The 17973-nt window shown below is 40.2% G+C and overlaps 1 protein-coding gene, 1 non-coding gene and 1 pseudogene across 2 annotated transcripts in view; 2 read left to right on the forward strand and 1 right to left on the reverse strand.

Moving 5' to 3' along the window:
* Nucleotides 1–17973, reverse strand: part of ASXL2 (ASXL transcriptional regulator 2) — a 141965-nt gene that overhangs the window by 101666 nt on the left and 22326 nt on the right. The window lies entirely within an intron of this gene.
* Nucleotides 5828–5915, forward strand: LOC148163504 (U6 spliceosomal RNA; annotated as a pseudogene).
* On the forward strand, nt 15966–16039 carry TRNAS-ACU (transfer RNA serine (anticodon ACU)). The gene has a single exon. It is a non-coding gene; the product is annotated as a tRNA-Ser (tRNA).

Raw genomic sequence — 17973 nt, forward strand, 5'->3', positions numbered from 1 at the left:
GAAATCCTCAACCCCTCCCAGGATGAACAAAATGCTCCAGACTGTCTTTTTTTTTTTTTTTTTTAAGATTTTATTTATTTCTTTGACAGAGATAGCGAGAGAGAGAACACAAGCAGGGGGAGTGGGAGAGGGAGAAGCAGGCTTCCCGCGGAGCAGGGAGTCCAATGCAGGGCTTGATCCCAGGATCATGACCTGAGCTGAAGGTAGACACTTAACGACTGAGCTACCCAGGCGCCCCTACTCCAGACTGTCTTAACCCACTCTGTACACATGCAATAGACGCACAAATGAAGAAGTCGTGGTGACAGGGATGAAGGCTATTTATGACCCCAACAACATAGAGCCTTCCTTTCATGAAAACTGGTAAAGCTTAGCTACTGTTGCTGCTGAGTATCCAAAACTTGTCATCAAAAAAGGCCAACGCTGAGCCCTCTGTATGTTACAATCCCTCAAAAAGATGAGCCAGCTGACAAAGGAGAAGGAACAAGAACAGGGAAACAATGCTGATAATACCACTCTACAAATGTGTTACTACCAGAAAAGAATTTCAGTAAAAGGATTCTAAGATAAAAGTAGGTTCCAAATTCTAGGGTTGTTAGACCATCCCTGATAAAAATTTCCAACAAAATTAAGCTAAACCATACACTAAAAAAAATGGAATGGGGGGGGTTTGACAATGCCTGGGTGGCTCAGTTGGTTGGGCAACAGTTCTGGGTTTCAGCTCAGGTCATCATCTAGGGGTCCCGGGGTCTGGCGGGGAGTCTGCTTGAGGATTTCTCCCTCTCTCCCTCTGCCCTTCCCCCCCGCTTCCATGTGCACACTTGCATACTCTCTCTAAAATAAATAAATGAATCTTTTTTAAAAAATTAAAATTAAAATTAAAAACTGGAGCTGGTATAGCTCCTAATTAAAGTTAGGGTGCACCTCTCTCCCCATCTTCCTTCCACTACAATTCCCATTTATGATTACAAGACAGAGCTAAGAGTATATGAATAATATAAATGAGTAAGTTGATTTCAAGATATACCAAACTTCAAACTCTTCAAAAACTCCTACTTTTTCCTCATAATCACTAGTGAAAATGGTTAGAAAACTGCCTGTTTATTAAGGAAGCCTCAATAATTACAAAAACTATAAAATGTTAAACTTGTTCTCATTGTAATGCAATAAAAGCAGAAATTATAAAAAATAATTTTTTATAATGTTTTTAATCCCTACCCCAAAAAAACCTTGGACCAAGAAGGAAATCACAACTATACCTAGACAAAAGAAAAAAAAAAAGTAAGTGAAAGGTGTAATTATGGAAAAGAAGTAAGCAACTTATTTGTAAAAGTGTTTCTCTTATTTTCTTAAACTACTTGAATTTTTTTTACCATATTTAACTGATTTCAACAAATATCTAAGCACCTTCTATAGAGTTGGCCCTTGAACAGCATGGGTTGGAACTGTACAGTTCCACTTATACACAGATTTTTTTTTTATAAATACAATAGAATTCTGTAGATGTATTTTCTCTTATGATTTCCTAACATTTTCTTTCCTCTAGCTTACTTTATTGTAAGAACACAGTATGTACTACATATAACATACAAAATATGCGTTAATCAACTGTGTTATCAGTAAGGCTTATGTCAGTAGTAGGCTGTAAGTAGTTAAGTTTAGGGGGAGTCCAAAGTTATACTTGGGTTTTCAACTGTGTGAGGGGGGCAGCGCCCCTAACCCATGTAGTTCCATCACATAACAAGTCATCTAAAATATCCAAATATATACTCTACTATCCTCAACATACTATCTTCACAGGACTAAGTTAATCCAATTCCACTGTCTCTCAAAAATCATTCTCATGTACAGCTTTGGTAATGAACCTTTCCTCAGTTAAAATGCCCTTTTCTGGGGCGCCTGGGTGGCTCAGTCATTAAGCGTCTGCCTTCAGCTCAGGTCCTGGGATCGAGCCCCGCATCAGGCTCCCTGCTCAGCGGGAAGCCTGCTTCTCCCTCTCCCACTCCCCCTGCTTGTGTTCCTGCTCTCTCTCTCTCTCTCTCTGTCAAATAAATAAAATCTTAAAAAAAAGAGAGAGAGCCTGCCTCTCCATTTAAAAAATAAATAAATAAAAAATAAAATGCCCTTTTCTCTCCAGACCCATTTCAAAAACTAAACTTTTTTTTTTACAGGTGCATATCCCTCTGAAAGTCTGATGACAGCTATGAAAACTCTTCTCAAAAAAAAATTAAATTTTGGGGCGCCTGGGTGGCTCAGTTGGTTAAGCGACTGCCTTCGGCTCAGGTCATGATCCTGGAGTCCCAGGATAGAGTCCCACATCGGGCTTCCTGCTCGGCGGGGAGTCTGCTTCTCCCTCTGACCCTCCCCCCTCTCGTGCTTTCTATCTCTCATTCTCTCTCTCTCTCAAATAAATAAATAAAATCTTTAAAAAATAAAAAATAAATTTTATGGTTAGTTTCTATGGGTCAACAGACCCCACGAAGCTTAAGGTAGATTTGTGATTTTAACCACTTATGTACCATTCAACATTCCTCTGGTTAAAAGGCCTTGATTTACCTTTGGAGATCCACCTCCCTCCTCCATTCTCAGTCCATTGGTGGGAACCAACACTAGCAATAAAGCAGGAAACAAATTAGCACTTTCCAACTTCTTGGCAACAGTAATTTGCTTAGAAACCGGCAGAAGACTCAAACTAAGGCTACAGGAGCAGAATAACAGGTGAAAGACATTTTTTGCCCCAGGAACTACCGGACTTAAATGATGGGAGACTGAAGCTAGTAGCTTTTAAACACCCCAAAGACAAACAAAAAGAGAGAGAGAAAGAGAAAAAAAATCTTCATAATGCCTTTATTTAAACAATGAATCCAACCATACCTGAAGCTCCACCCCCAGATTTTCCAATGACAGCAAGTTCTCTTTTCTTTCTTCTACCACTTTGGGATAGATTTTCTACCATTTTCAAAAACAGTCCTGACATAGAACCCATTCCTAGATCAAGATTAAGAACTCCTGAAGTAGATAAGAAATCTATATTCTGAATCCATACATATGGGTTCATAACAGTAAAGCTAATTATGGTGAATACACTGGCAATAATTAGAGCCTACTAGTCACAAAAAGCTTTTAGCCTAGTTTAGCAAACAAAACAAAACAAAAACCAAAAAAAAAAAAGTTTTTTTTAAGCTTTGTAAATCACTGAACTCTATGATGAAATATTCCCAGAAACCAGTGAAAACAATGCTTTGAAGCTACCAAGACAAGAATTTCATAGATGTCAAACAGAATCTGGACCTCTAAATCCTTGCTCAAAAGAACCTGAAGTCTCACTTCATCCATGAAGTCTGCTCAAATCCTCAGTTGACACCTTCCTTCTCAACCTTAGGTACTTAAAATGGGCAATTTCAGCAGCTAACTACACAAATTTTTTATCATTCCTACTTATTTTATTTTTTAAATATTTTTATTTTTTTTTAAGTAGGCTCCACACCCAACATGGGGCTCAAACTCATGACCTTGAGACCAAGTCACATGCTCTACTGACTGAGCCAGCCAGGGGCCCCTCATTTCTACTTATTTTAGTCTCTTATTCTTTTTCTCTTTAAGATTTTTATTTATTTATTTGACAGAGAGAGAGCATAGCAGGGGAAGCAGCAGGGAGAGGGAGAAGCTGCCTCCCCACTGAGCAAGGAGCCTGATGCAGGACTCGATCCCAGGACCCTGGAACCACAACCTGAGCCAAAGGCAGATGCTCAACCAACTGAGCCACCCAGGCGCCCCTTAGTCTCTTATTCTTGACTCCACATACTGCAGTGCACTTATTCACAGAGACGAAATAGTCCAGGTTTTAATAAAAAGAGAACGAGGAAAAAAAATCTCCTGAAGAGGACAGATAACCAGGTAATTCCAACCTAGATTTATCGAATTTCACCTTTCTTTTAGAAGAAAACTCAGTTTTCTCATTGTGATTAATACCACGACCCCCATAGTATCCCCCCAGAGGAACGATTTCTATTTAAAGCTCCGTGGAAAAGTGGATTAAAATACCTTTTTTCTGCCCTTGCAAAGTTTTAAAAGAAAAAAAAGAAAACCGCAGGCACTGTCTAAAGAGGACTTTACTAAATAATGAGGGAAAGTTGCACAATACAAGGAAGGAAAAGACAACATAATTCGCAGTCACTTTTATAAGAACAGATTGCAGAATCTCACCATGATGACCTCCTAATACCAATACTCCCTGCTTTAGCTCCTGCCCTTCTACCTCCTTAACAGCTGACAGGACGTCTAGTGAACTGCTAAGAGTTCATTCAAGAAGTAAGAGCCATCCTTCCTCCACAATTAGTAAGCCCAGTGTTATCTCAAGGTGAGTGACCATGTCACATACTAATAATTCTCCACAAACTAAAACGAGATTAAATTAGGAGGGGGGAAAAATGAAAAAAATTAAGCTGAAATACCAATGGTGGTTGCCACTGGGTAGTAGGTCAATGGGTGATTTTTTTTCCTTTTAACCCTCCCCACATTTTCTATCATGTCCAAGTATTATTTTGACCCACAAAAGTTTTTTTCATTTTTATGCAGTCAAATCTTATACTTCATGGATTCTGCTTTTGTTAAGAATGCTTTCCACAGAATGACACAAAATCAGGGCAAGAGGAAGAAAAGTATTACCAAATGTGACTACATAAAAATGAAAAACTTGGTACCATACGTATGCACGTGTATGCACATGTACACACACAAACCCATAAACAAAGTCTAAAGAAAAAGTAGGAAAAAAAAATTGGAAAATATATCACACACAGAAAAAGCTGTTATAGAGGCGACTGGGTGGCTCAGTCGGTTAAGTGTCTGCCCTCAGCTCAGGCCATGACCCCAGGCTCAGCGAACAGCCCGCTTCTCCCTCTCCCTCTTGAATAAATAAAATCTTTTATTTTTTTTAAAGATTTTATTTATTTATTTGACAGAGAGAGCAAGAGAGCACAAGCACGGGGAGCAGGAGAAGGAGAGGGAGAAGCAGGCTCCCCATTGAGCAGGGAGCCCAACACGGGGCTCGATCCCAGGACCCTAGGATCATGACCTGAGCCAAAGGCAGACGCCCAACCATCTGTGCTACCCAGGCACCCCTCAAATACATAAAATCTTAAAAATTAAAAAAAAAGAAAAGTTGTTATAAATGAGAAAAACAATTTTTTTAAAAAACTGGCAAAGGAATAAAAGGGTAGTTCAGAGAAAAAAACACAAGTGGTCAGTAAACATTACAAAGATGTTCAACCACAGCCATAAAACCATAAATACAGAAATCGAAATCAAAACCAATTTTTTTTCACGTACAGAGTTTGCCAAAGTGAAAAGAACTGAAAAGCCCATTATTTGTCAGGGTATGGGGAGCAGATACTGTCATCCATTGCTATAAAAATGGTACAATCCTTTTGAAGCACAATTTGGCACTCTCCAGTCCTGGATGGATATATCTTTGACCCATCAATTCCAATATAAAAATTAATTCTATGGCTATATTCTTACAAAAACACAAATAAATATGTACAACATTTACTTAAAATATTTTTGCAACATCATAAAACTGGAATGGCCTAAATTCCAAGAAGTAATTAGTAAAATAGGTTGATAACCAAATAAAAGAGGAATACGTCACCATCAAAAAGAGCAATATAGACATCAAAAGAACCGATTAAAAAGAGACAAATTGAACTACATCAAAATTTAAAACATATGCATCAAGGGACACAATCACCACAGTGAAAAGCCCCTATAGAATGGGAGAAAATATTTGCAAATCATGTATGTTAAAGAGTTAATGTTCAGAATAGTGTTCACTTCAGCAGCACATATACCAAAACTGCAATGACACAGAGATTAGGGATGACACGCAAATTCGTGAAGCATTCCACTTTTTTTTTTCCAAAGAAGACATACAGATAGATGGTTAACAAACACACGAAAAGATGTTCAACATTACTCATCATCAAGGAAATACAAATCGAAACTACAATGATATCACCTCACAACTGTCAGAATGGCTAAAATTATAACAACACAGGAAACAAGAGATGTTGACAAGGATGTGGAGAAACGGAAACCCTCTTACACTGTTGGTGGAAGCCATTCTGGAAAACAGTATGGAGGTTCCTCAAAAAATTAAAAATAGAACTACCCTATGATCCAGCAATTGCACTACTATGTATTCACCTAAAGGATACAAAAATACTGATTTGAGAGGCACCTGGGTGGCTCAGTCAGTTAAGCGTCTGACTCTTGATCTCAGCCAAGGTCTTGATCTCAGAGTCATAAATTCAAGCCCTGTGTTGGGCTCCACACTGGGTATGGAGCCTACTTAAAATACACACACACACTGATCTGAAGGGACACATGCACCCCGATGTTTACTGCAGCATTATCTACAACAGCCAAATTACAGAAACAGACCAAGTGTCCAATGACTGATGGACTGATAAGGTTTGTGTGTATGTGTGTGTGTACACATACATATGGAATATTACTCAGCCATCAAAAAGAATGAAATCTTGCCATTTGCAACAATGCAGATGGAGCTAGAATGTATTATACTAAGCGAAATAAGTTAGATAAAGACAAATACTGTATGATTTCATTCATATATAGAATTTAAGAAACCAAAGAGATGAACATGGGGGGCGCCTGGGTGGCTCAGTTGGTTAAGCGACTGCCTTCGGCTCAGGTCATGATCCTGGAGTCCCGGGATCGAGTCCCACATCGGGCTTCCTGCTCAGCAGGGAGTCTGCTTCTCCCTGTGACCCTCTTCCCTCTCGTGCTTTCTATCTCTCATCCTCTCTCCCTCTCTCAAATAAATAAATAAAATCTTAAAAAAAAAGAGAGAGAGATGAACATGGGGGGTGGGGAGAGAGGCAAACTATAAAACAGACTCTTAACTATAGAAAACAAACTGAGGGTTGCTGGAAGGGAGGTGGGCTACGGTAGGATGGATTAAATGGGTGATGGGTTTTAACGGGGACACATTTTGTGATGAGTGCTGGGTTTATATGTAAGTGGTGACACACTAAATTCTACTCCTGAAACTAATATTACACTATATGTTAACTGGAATTTTTTTTTTTTTAAGATTTTTTTTATTTATTTGACAGAGACACAGTGAGAGAGAGAACACAAGCAGGGGGAGTGGGAGAGGGAGAAGCAAGCTCCCCGCTGAGCGGGGAGCCCGATGTGGGGTTCAATCCCAGGACCCTGGGATCATGACCTCAGCCGAAGGCAGACGCTTAACGACTGAGCCACCCAGGCGCCCTATGTTAACTGGAATTTAAATAAAAACTTGAAACTACAAAAAAAAAGTTAGTATCCAGAACTCCTACAACTCAACAAAGAAACCAAACAACTCAATTCAAAAATGGGCAAAGGACTTGAACAGACATTTCTCCAAAAAAGAAAAACAAATGGCCAACAAGCATATGAAAAGATGTTCAACATCCTAATCATTAGGGAATTGCAAATCAAAACCACAATGCAGTATCACATCATATCCACTAGGATGGCTGCTTTCAAAACAAACAAACAAGAACAAGAACAGAAAATAACAAGTGTTGATGAGGATGTAGAAAAATTGGAAACCCTGTGCACTGTTGATGGAAAATATAGTGGTTCCACAAAGTATTAAAAATAGAATTATAATATGAATCCAGCAATATCACTTCTAGTTACATATCCAAAAGTATCAAAAGCAGGGTGTTGAAGAGATATATGTATACCCATGTTCATAGCAGCATTTTCAAATAGCCAAAACACAGAAGCGTCCATTGCAGATGAATAAACAAAATGTGATGTACACATATAATGGAATACTATTTGGCCTTAAGGAAATTCTGACACATGCTACAATGTGATGAACCTTGAGGACATTATACTAGATAAAAAAAGCGAATCACAGGGGCACCTGGGTGGCTCAGTCCGTTAAGCATCTCCCATCGGCTCAGGTCATGGTCTCAGGGTCCTGGGATCAAGCCCCACATCAGGCTCCCTGCTCGGCAGGGAGTCTGCTTCCCCCTCTCCATCTGACCCTCCCCTTGCTCATGCTCTCTCCCTCTCTCTCTCAAACAAATAAAATCTTAAGGAAAAAAAAGTGAATCACGAAATGACAAACACTGTAAGATTTCACTTATACAAAGTCTCTAGAGTAGTCCAATTGATAGAAATGGAAAAGAGAAAGCTGGCTTCCAGGTACTGTGGGGGGAGGAGGAATGAGGAATCGTATAATGAGTACAAAATATCAGTTTTATAAGTTGCGGCAGTTTTAGAAATTCATGACACAACAATGTGCATATATTTAACACTAGTGAACTGCACACGTTTTTTAAATTTATTTGAGAGAGAAAGAGAAAACGGGGGAGGGGGGCAAGGGAGGGAGAGAGGGAGAGAGAATCTCAAGCAGACTCCCTGCTGAGGGCAGAGACTGACCTGACTTGGGGCTCGAACTCACGACCCTGAATATATAACCCAAACCAAAATCAGGAGTCAGACGCTCAACCAACTGAGCCACTCAGGAGGCCCCTGAACTGCACATTCATGTAAACTATATGTATTTCACCACAATTTTTTTAAAAGAGCAATATGAGATAGATGGATAAATAGTAAATGTTAATAGAATCTAGGTGGAGGGTATATGGGTATTCTCTGTAAAACTTTCAACTTAGCTGCATTTTAAATTTTTCATAATGAAATATTTTGAGGACAAAACAATGCAGCACTCTGAGCAGATACGTGAAAACAGTCTCACGCTATTTTTTTTAAAGATTTTATTTATTTATTTGACAGAGAGAGACACGGCAAGAGAGGGCACACAAGCAGGGGAAGTGAGAGGGAGAAGGAGGCTTCCCACTGAGCTGGGAGCCTGATGTGGGGCTCGATCCCAGAACCCTGGGATCATGACCTGAGCCCAAGGCAGATACTTAACGACTGAGCCACCCAAGCGCCCCAACAGTCCCAAACTATTAAGTGAAAAATCCAAGCTGCAGAATTATATATAGTAGTTTAACTGCTTACCCTCTAAACTTGTTGGGGGGGGTGGAATTATATATATGGAAAGAAAATTTCTGGCCTTACATCTTAGAAGCCATTATCAATATTTACTTCTCGAAAGAGTTGGAGATGTAGGTCTTTTTTTTTTTTTTTTAAGATTCTATTTATTTACTTGAGAGAGCATGTGCGCACAAGCAGGGGGAGGGGCAGAATGAGAGGAAGAAGGATGTGGGGCTCAATCCCAGGACCCCAGGATCATGACCTGAGCCCAAGGCAGACACTTAACTGACTGAGCCACCCAGGCGCCCCTGTAAAAGTCTTTATACCCTTAAATATTTGGAATTTTTGCCAAGAGCATTTATTACTTTTATTGTATATATATATACATTTCTCCAGGCCTACATCCACCATCCATTTTCCCATTACAAAGCAAATATTCACTTACTGTCATCTAGTTTCATGGCTTCATTTTTTTTTTTTTTACATTAAAAATATCAACCCTTCTATAATTTGTTTCGGTGTGTGATAGAAGGCAGATATATATAAATGTTTTTTCCCAAGATGATTAGGTTTCTCAACACTACCTATATACAGAATTGTTAAATATATGTCACAATCTCTGGATTTTCCTATCTATACTATTTACCAGTCTTGTCTAGACACACATCAGTGCCATGTTGCTTTAATCACTGTACCTTTGCAATACATTTTAACATCTACTAATATGTTATACCACTTTTTTAATGTTACACTTCTCTTTTAAAAAATATTCTTAGGGGCGCCTGGGTGGCTCAGTCAGTTAAAGTGTCTGCCTACGGCTCAGATCATGATCCCAGGGTCCATCGGGCTCCCTGCTCAGCATGAAGTCAGCTGCTCCCTCTCCCACTCCCCCTGCTTCTGTTCCCTCTCTTGCTGTATGTGTCTCTATCAAATAAATAAATAAAAATCTTTAAAAAAAAATTAAAGGGGTGCCTGGGTGGCTCAGTCGTTAAGCGAATGCCTTCAGCTCAGGTCATGATCCCAGGGTCCTGGGATCGAGCCCCGCATCGGGCTCCCTGCTCCGCGGGGAGCCTACTTCTCCCTCTCCTTCTCCCTCTGTGGGCTGCTCCCCCTCCTTATGCGCACACGTGCGTGCTCTCTAACAAATAAATCTTAAAAAAAAAAACTTAAAATTAAAATGCCATGAACTTCCTAAAGCTGTTAAGGGACTCTATAAATTTTTTGATGAAGCCTTGGCCACTACATGCCACAAGGAAGAAGGTTGATGCCCTATGTAACCTGTCTTCCACAGGCCAGTGCCAAACCAGAATCTTTCCAGATCTTGAGTTATCTAGTATCTAGGTAGGACATTCAACATGAGAGGACCTGGGGAGTAAACTGAGACAGAAAGGAAGTAAAACCTACCAAGAATCCCAGAGAACATAGTTTGGTCCTAGTAATGACCCGTTACCTCCATGACTTTAACTTCTACATCTCTCCTCCTCAGTCACTGTACTCCAGCCACACCCACCTCTTCACCATTACTAGACCAAGTCAGGCACATTCTTGCCTCAGTCTTTATGCTGATTGCTCCCTCTGTATAGAATTCTGCAAAGCTTGGGCGCCTGGGTGGCTCAGTTGGTTAAGCGACTGCCTTCGGCTCAGGTCATGATCCTGGAGTCCCGGGATCGAGTCCCACATCGGGCTCCCTGCTCAGCGGGGGGTCTGCTTCTCCCTTTGACCCTCTTCCCTCTCATGCTCTCTGTCTCTCATTCTCTCTCTCTCAAATAAATAAATAAAATCTTAAAAAAAAAATGCTTTAAAAAAAAGAATTCTGCAAAGCTTGATCCTTCACCTCCTTCAAGTGTTTGGTCAAAGGTCAACTTCTCAGAGAAGGTTTCCTTGAATATCCAATTAAAATTACAAACCACTCCAATTCCAGCTCAGCATTCCCCAGCCATGCTGCTTTCCTCTTCCCCACAGCATTTAATCACTAACATAATATGTATATAATTTATGTATTTACTATGTTGCCTGTCTTCTACCCCACCCACATATTGTAAAGTTTCATGATGACAGGGATTTTTTCCCCTGATTTGTTCACTACTACACCCACAGATCTCAGAATGATGCCTGACATAAGTCCTCAATAAATATTTAAATAAATCAAATGTTCCATATACTGAATCTCCAAAGATATGACAGTAAGATAGAGTGTTTGCAAATTGATCCTAACCTAAGCCGACCTAAGATATTCGCCAAGAACTGCTCCTTCCACTAGCTTACAAATCTAAAGACCTGACTTTTTAAAATTGACAATATTTAGGGCTCCTGGGTGGCTCAGTTGGTTAAGCGACTGCCTTCGGCTCAGGTCATGATCCTGGAGTCCCAGGATCGAGTCCCGCATCAGGCTCCCTGCTCGGCAGGTAGTCTGCTTCTCCCTCTGACCCTCTCCCCTCTCGTGCTCTCTCTCATTCTCTCTCTAATAAATAAATAAAATCTTTAGAAAAAAATAAAATTGACAATATTTAGAGGCAGCTGGGTGGCTCAGTCCGTTAAGCATCTGCCTTCGGCTCAGGTCATGATCTCAGGGTTCTGGGATCCTGCCCTGCATCAGGCTCCCTGCTCAGCGGGGAGTCTGCTTCTCCCTGTCCCTCTGCCCATCTCCCTGCTGGTGCTCTTCGCAGACTCGTTCACTCTCTCAAATAAATAAAATCTTAAAAAAAAAACTGACAATATTTATAATGATACTATCATCCTTGGTCTCCGCCTAAATCTCTTACCCTACATGGAGGAAACAAGAAAAGGTTTCAGAAGAAAATGTTCCTGCCACCCCACCCCCAGAGTATGTCAGTTTGGTGCCTTCCCTCACTTCACAGCAGCCATACCTTCATCTCCATTTTGTCTACTTCCAAGCGGAAATTTAAAAAAACAAAAAACTAGTGTTAAGAGGGGAGTTGGTAGGAGTGCCTGGGTGGGTCAGTCGTTAAGCGTCTGCCTTCGGCTCAGGTCATGATCCCAGGGTCCTGGGATCGAGCCCTGCATCGGGCTCCCTGCTCAGCGGGAGGCCTGCTTCTCCCTCTCCCACTCCCCCTGCTTGTGTTCCCTCTCTTGCTATCTCTCTGTCAAATAAATAAATAAATAAATAAAATCTTTAAAAAAAAAAAAACCTTTTCTAGCCATGTAAGGCAGTATTATTTCATTATAATTTAACTTCCCAGCTATCTCATAACTTCTAAACAAAAAATGTTAGCCCTAAAATGTATCCACTATGTGGCAAAACTGGTGATCAGATACATTCTTGATAGCAATCAATATAAATTGGTACAACCCTTAAAAAAGGCAGTTATGTCAAAGAGCAAATTATAAACAACCATATTTCTAATCTCCCCAAAGGAAATACTCCAAAACTAGGGATGCCCCCCAATCCCAGGTAAGATGGGGTAAATATACTCCATCCTGTCACTCCCACTGGAATGTAGCTACAAAACTTGAGCAGAATGAAAGGAGCACCTGAGGATTCTGCAAAGTAAATGGCTTCTTCTCATGCTCACATGGAGCATGCACCAAAATACAGCATACTGTGAATCATAAAATACATCTTAATAAATTTAAAAGAACAGAAATCATGCTACGTCTGTTCTTGGGCCACAGTGGAATTAAAACTCGAAATCAGTAACAGAAAGACAGCGAGAGAGGCACCTGGCTGGCAGTCAGTAGAGCATGCAACTCTTGATCTTGGGTTGTAAATTCAAGCCCCATGTTGGGTCTAGAGCTCACTTAAATAAAAAAACTTAAAAAATTTTAAAAAAACCACAGCCATTAAAAGAAAGTAAAAAAGACAAAATACATGGAGATTAAACAACACTTTTTTTAGGATTTTTATTTATTTATTTATTTGACAGAGAGAGACACAGCGAGAGGGAACACAAGCAGGGGGAGCGGGAGAGGGAGAAGCAGGCTTCCCGCGGAGCAGGGAGCCCGATGCGGGGCTCGATCCCAGGACCCCGGGACCATGACCTGAGCTGAAGGCAGACGCTTAACGACTGAACCACCCAGCCACCCCTAAACAACACACTTTTAAATAATACACAGGCTAAAGAGGAAATCTCAAAAGAAATTTTAAAATATTATGAACTAGGGGTGCCTGTGTGGCCTGCTCGGCCTGCTGCTCCCACTGCTTGTTCTCCCTCTCAATCTTACTGACAAATAAATAAATAAAATCTTTTTAAATAAATAAATAAAATCTTCTTTAAAAAAGAAAAGAAATAATAAAAATGAGAGCAATAATCTGTGAAACTTAAAACAGGAAATCATAAAGAAAATTAGTAAAACCAAAAGCTGGTCCTCTGAAAAAAATCAATAAATCAATAAACCTAAAGCTAAGAAAAAAAGACACAAATTACTAGAATTATAAGGGAAAGAGAGGATATCATTACAGATCCCATCAACACTTAAAGGATAATAAAAGAACATTATGAACAACTCAATGCCCACAAATTTGATAACCTAGATGAAATGGACCAATTCCCTGAAAGGCATAATCTGTCAAAACACAAGAAGAAAATGACAATCTGAATAGGCCTGTATCTTTTAAAGAAATAGAATAAATAATTAATAACCTTCCAAAACAGAAAACACCAGGCCCACACTGGTTCACTGGTAAATTCTACTAAACATTTTTTTTTAAGATTTATTTATTTAGGGGCGCCTGGATGGCTCAGTTGTTAAGGCAGCTGCCTTCGGCTCAGGTCAGGCCCTGGGATCGTCCTGGGATCGAGCCCCGCATTGGGCTCCCTGCTCAGCAGGAAGCCTGCTTCTCCCTCTCCCACTCCCCCTGCTTGTGTTCCCTCTCTTGCCATCTCTCTCTGTCAAATAAATAAATAAAATCTTTAAAAAAGAAAGAAAGAAAGAAAGAAAGGAAAGAAAGAAAGAAAGAAAGAAAAAGAAAGAAAAAGAAAGAGAAAGAGAAAGAAAGAAAGAAAGAAAGAAAGAAGGAAAGAAAGAAAGAAAGAAAGAAAGAAAGAAAGAAAGAAAGAAAGAAAGAAAGAAAGAAAGAAAGAAAAAGAAAGAAAGAAAGAAAGAGGGCGCCTGGGTGGCTCAGTTGGTTGAGCGACTGCGTTCGGCTCAGGTCATGATCCTGGAGTCCCAGGATCGAGTCCCGCATCCGGCTCCCTGCTCAGCGGGGAGTCTGCTTCTCCCTCTGACCCTCCCCCATCTCATGTGCTCTCTCTCTCTCAAATAAATGAATAAAATTTAAAAAAAAAAGAAAGAAAGAAAAAAAGAAAGTTATACCAATTCTCTACAATCCTTTCCAGAAGAGAGAAGCAGAAGGAATACTTCCTAACTCATTCTGAGGTCTGCAATACCCTAATACCAAAACCAGAATGGAAAAAAACCTACAGATCATTATCTCTCATTAACATAGATGCAAAAGTCCTTAACAAAATATTAACAAATCAAATCCAACAAAGTGAATGGTACAGACAGACTGGAGAAGACCAGAATTCAAAATACCACAATTGGCAATGATAGCAAATTTTCCCCTCTTTGAGATATACTTCGAGTACCTCTCAAAGTGAACTCAACACAGCCCAAAACCTGGATACAGGCATCTGTGTAGATAGTTCCATTAGGATAGAAGTCTCCTAATGCTCAGCAACAAAGCAAGAATTTCCCCATTCTCTCTTACTTTTAATTTTCCTTGTTCTCTCATACCTCAAATCCCAAGTAATTCTGTGGCAACAACAGCAACAGAGTTAAATAGGTGCCTAAAACTCTCAAAGGAGAGAAACCTTCCCCTCCATATCAGAAGAGTTATGGTACCAAGAGAATGAGACAAAACCCCATTGCTCTTTTAACGTCTCTTGTTTCCTGCCGCTTAGCCCAAGGGGGACACAGTTGTAGGAAAAATACAGAGTGGAATAAAGAAAATTTCTGGCCAAAGATGAAAAATGGGAGTTCCAAGGAATCAGACAAAAGAACTCAGGAAAGTGACCCCTTAAAGTTGTGAACGAACTCCTCAGCTAACACCTGAGCTGTGCATACGTGGACTGGATACTAAAACAGAATAGATAGACTTTCAGAACTGAACTATAGGATAGATTGGGGTCAGCAAAACTTTTCTATAACGGGCCAAACGCTAAATATTTTAGGTTTTGTGGGCCTAACAGTCTCTGTCACAACTGTTCAACTGTGACCAATAAAGTATGAAAGCAGCCACAAAAAATACCAACAAGTGGGCATGGCTGTGTTCCAGTAAGATCTTATTTATAAAAATAGGCAGTGAACTGCATCTGGCCCACAGACCATAGTTTCATAACCCATAGGGAAGACCACCACCCAAATCCCAGATACTACTATCATGGTTCACACAAAGGACAAATCCAAATAGCAGTCAAAAGTCTTTGAAGACTTAACTGACATTGAGACAACCCACAGAAGGCTGGTAAAAACTTGAAGCCTAAACACAATTCAGTCAACTGTTTGCTAAAACAAAACTATTAACATTCTCCATAAAACTTAAACAAGACACAGAGTATCAATTACAATCTAAATTTAGTTGGTATAGCAAGACCCAGGAAAACCTCAACTTCCTTGGGAAAGAAAATCAAAAGATAGAAGCAACAAGATAACCCTGATAGGGGAAATGTTTCACAAAGACTTAAAAGCACTTATTACAAAAATGCTCCAAGTAAAGGTAAACACTCTTGAAGGAAGAGGAAGATACAAAGTAGAATATAAAGAAGAACCAAATGGAAATTTTAGAACTGAAAAACAACCAAAACAAACAAAAAAACACCTCACTGAACAAATCAACAGCAGAAGAGGAAGTGAACATGAAAACAGAAAAATAGGAATTACCTAATGATTGGAGGGAAAAACAAACAAAAAAAACCTTTACTCAAAACTTAAATTTTTGTATGTCAAAGGACATATCAAGAAAGTGAAAAAACAGCGGTACCTGGCTGGCTCAGTTGGTGAGAGCATGAGACTACTGATCTCAGGATTGTGAGTTCAAGCCCCATGCTGGGTATAGAGATAACCTAAAAATAAAGTCTTTACGGGCACCTGTGTGGCTCCAGTCAGTTAAGCATCTGCCTTCGGCTCGGGTCATGATCCCAGGGTCCTGAGATGGAGCCCCACATCGGGCTCCCCACTCAGCAGGAAGCCTGCTTCTCCCTCTCCCACTTCCCCTGCTTGTGTTCCCTCTCTCTCTGACAAATAAAATCTTTAAAAAAATAAATAAAACAAACACAGAAAGTGAAAAAACAACCCACAGAATGGAGAAAATATTTCAAATGATGTATCTGATAAGAGACTTGTATGGGGGGCGCCTAGGTGGCTCAGATGGTTAAGCATCTGTCGGTCTTCGGCTCAGGTCATGATTCCAGAGTCCTGGGATCGAGCCCTGCATCAGGCTCCCTGCTCAGCGGGAAGCCTGCTTCTCCCTCTCTCTCTGCCTCAAGGATTGGCAAGAATGTGAAGATACTAGAATCCTCAAATATTGCTGGTAACAATGTAAACAAATAGATGGTAAAACAGGCAACTCCTCAAAAAGTTAAACAAAGAGCTAACATACGATCTAGCAATTCCACTCCTAGATATATAACAAAAAGAATTTAAAAACCAAAAAGAATTGTTTTGGTTATTTTTCAGTTTTGCTCCCTCTACTAAAGGTCCTCTCTTCTTATGTTGTTACTCTCTAGAACACTCTGCAGGGCAGGAGTGTTGTCTCCAGCAACCTCCTGTTCCACATGCAGCAGGGAAATGTGGGCTGGAACCCACAGGCTACAAGTGGGTTGTTCAGCAGCGTTGATACAAAAAGTTGTACATACAATGTTCATGGCTGCATTATTCACAATAGCCAAATAGTGGCAACAACACAAATGCCTATCCACTGATGAATAGATAAAAGGGAGTATATCCATACAATGGAATATTATCCATCAGTCATAAAAAGGACACATGCTACAATACAGATGAACTTTGAAAACATTATCTTACATGAAAGAAGTCAGATGCAAAAGGCCACATGTTTACTGTTAGGATTCCATTCCTATGAATCCAATATAGGCAAATGCACAGATATAGGAAGTAGATTAGTGGTTACCAGAGGCTGAGAGGAGGAGGGGACGGAAAGTGACTGCTAGTAGTAATAAAAATGAGGCTGAAAACAGAAAAACAGAGAAAAATTAAAGAAACCAAAAGCTGGGGCGCCTGGGTGGCTCAGTCGGTTAAGCGGCTGCCTTCGGCTCAGGTCATGATCCTGCGGTCCTGGGATCGAGCCCCACATCGGGCTCCCTGCTCAGTGGAGAGCCTGCTTCTCCCTCTCCCTCTGCCTGCCACTCTGCCTACTTGTGCTCTCTATCTCTCTGTCAAATAAATAAATAAAATCTTTAAAAAAAAAAAGAAACCAAAAGCTGTTCAAGAAATCTATAAAATTGATAAACCTCCAATAAAAGGAACAAAGAAAAAAAGAAAAGACACAAATTACCAGTATCAGGAATAAAGGGGGCTATCACTACAGACTCTGCAAACAATAAAGGAATACTACAAAAGACTCTACAGACACAGATTCAACAACTTACATGAAATGGCTGACCAACTCTAGGAATTGGTAAAACTCCTAAAACCTACCCAAGATGACACAATCTTTTTTTTTTTTTTTAAAGATTTTATTTATTTGACAGAGAGAGACACAGCGAGAGAGGGAACACCAGCAGGGGGAGTGGGAGAGGGAGAAGCAGGCTTCCCGCGGAGCAGGGAGCCCGACGCGGGGCTCGATCCCAGATCCCTGGGATCACGACCCGAGCCGAAGGCAGACACCTAACAACTGAGCCACCCAGGCGCCCCAAGATGACAATCTTAATAGTTCTGTAACTATAAAAGAAATTGAATTCACAGTTAAAAAGCTTCTGTAAAAGAAAGCTCCAGACCCAGAAATTTTCACTGGTGAATTATATCAGA

This window comes from Eumetopias jubatus, unplaced genomic scaffold (genome assembly GCF_037043125.1).
Source record: "Eumetopias jubatus isolate StellerSeaLion01/CBP00866 unplaced genomic scaffold, mEumJub1_p1.0 scaffold_9, whole genome shotgun sequence".
NCBI lineage: Eukaryota > Metazoa > Chordata > Mammalia > Carnivora > Otariidae > Eumetopias > Eumetopias jubatus.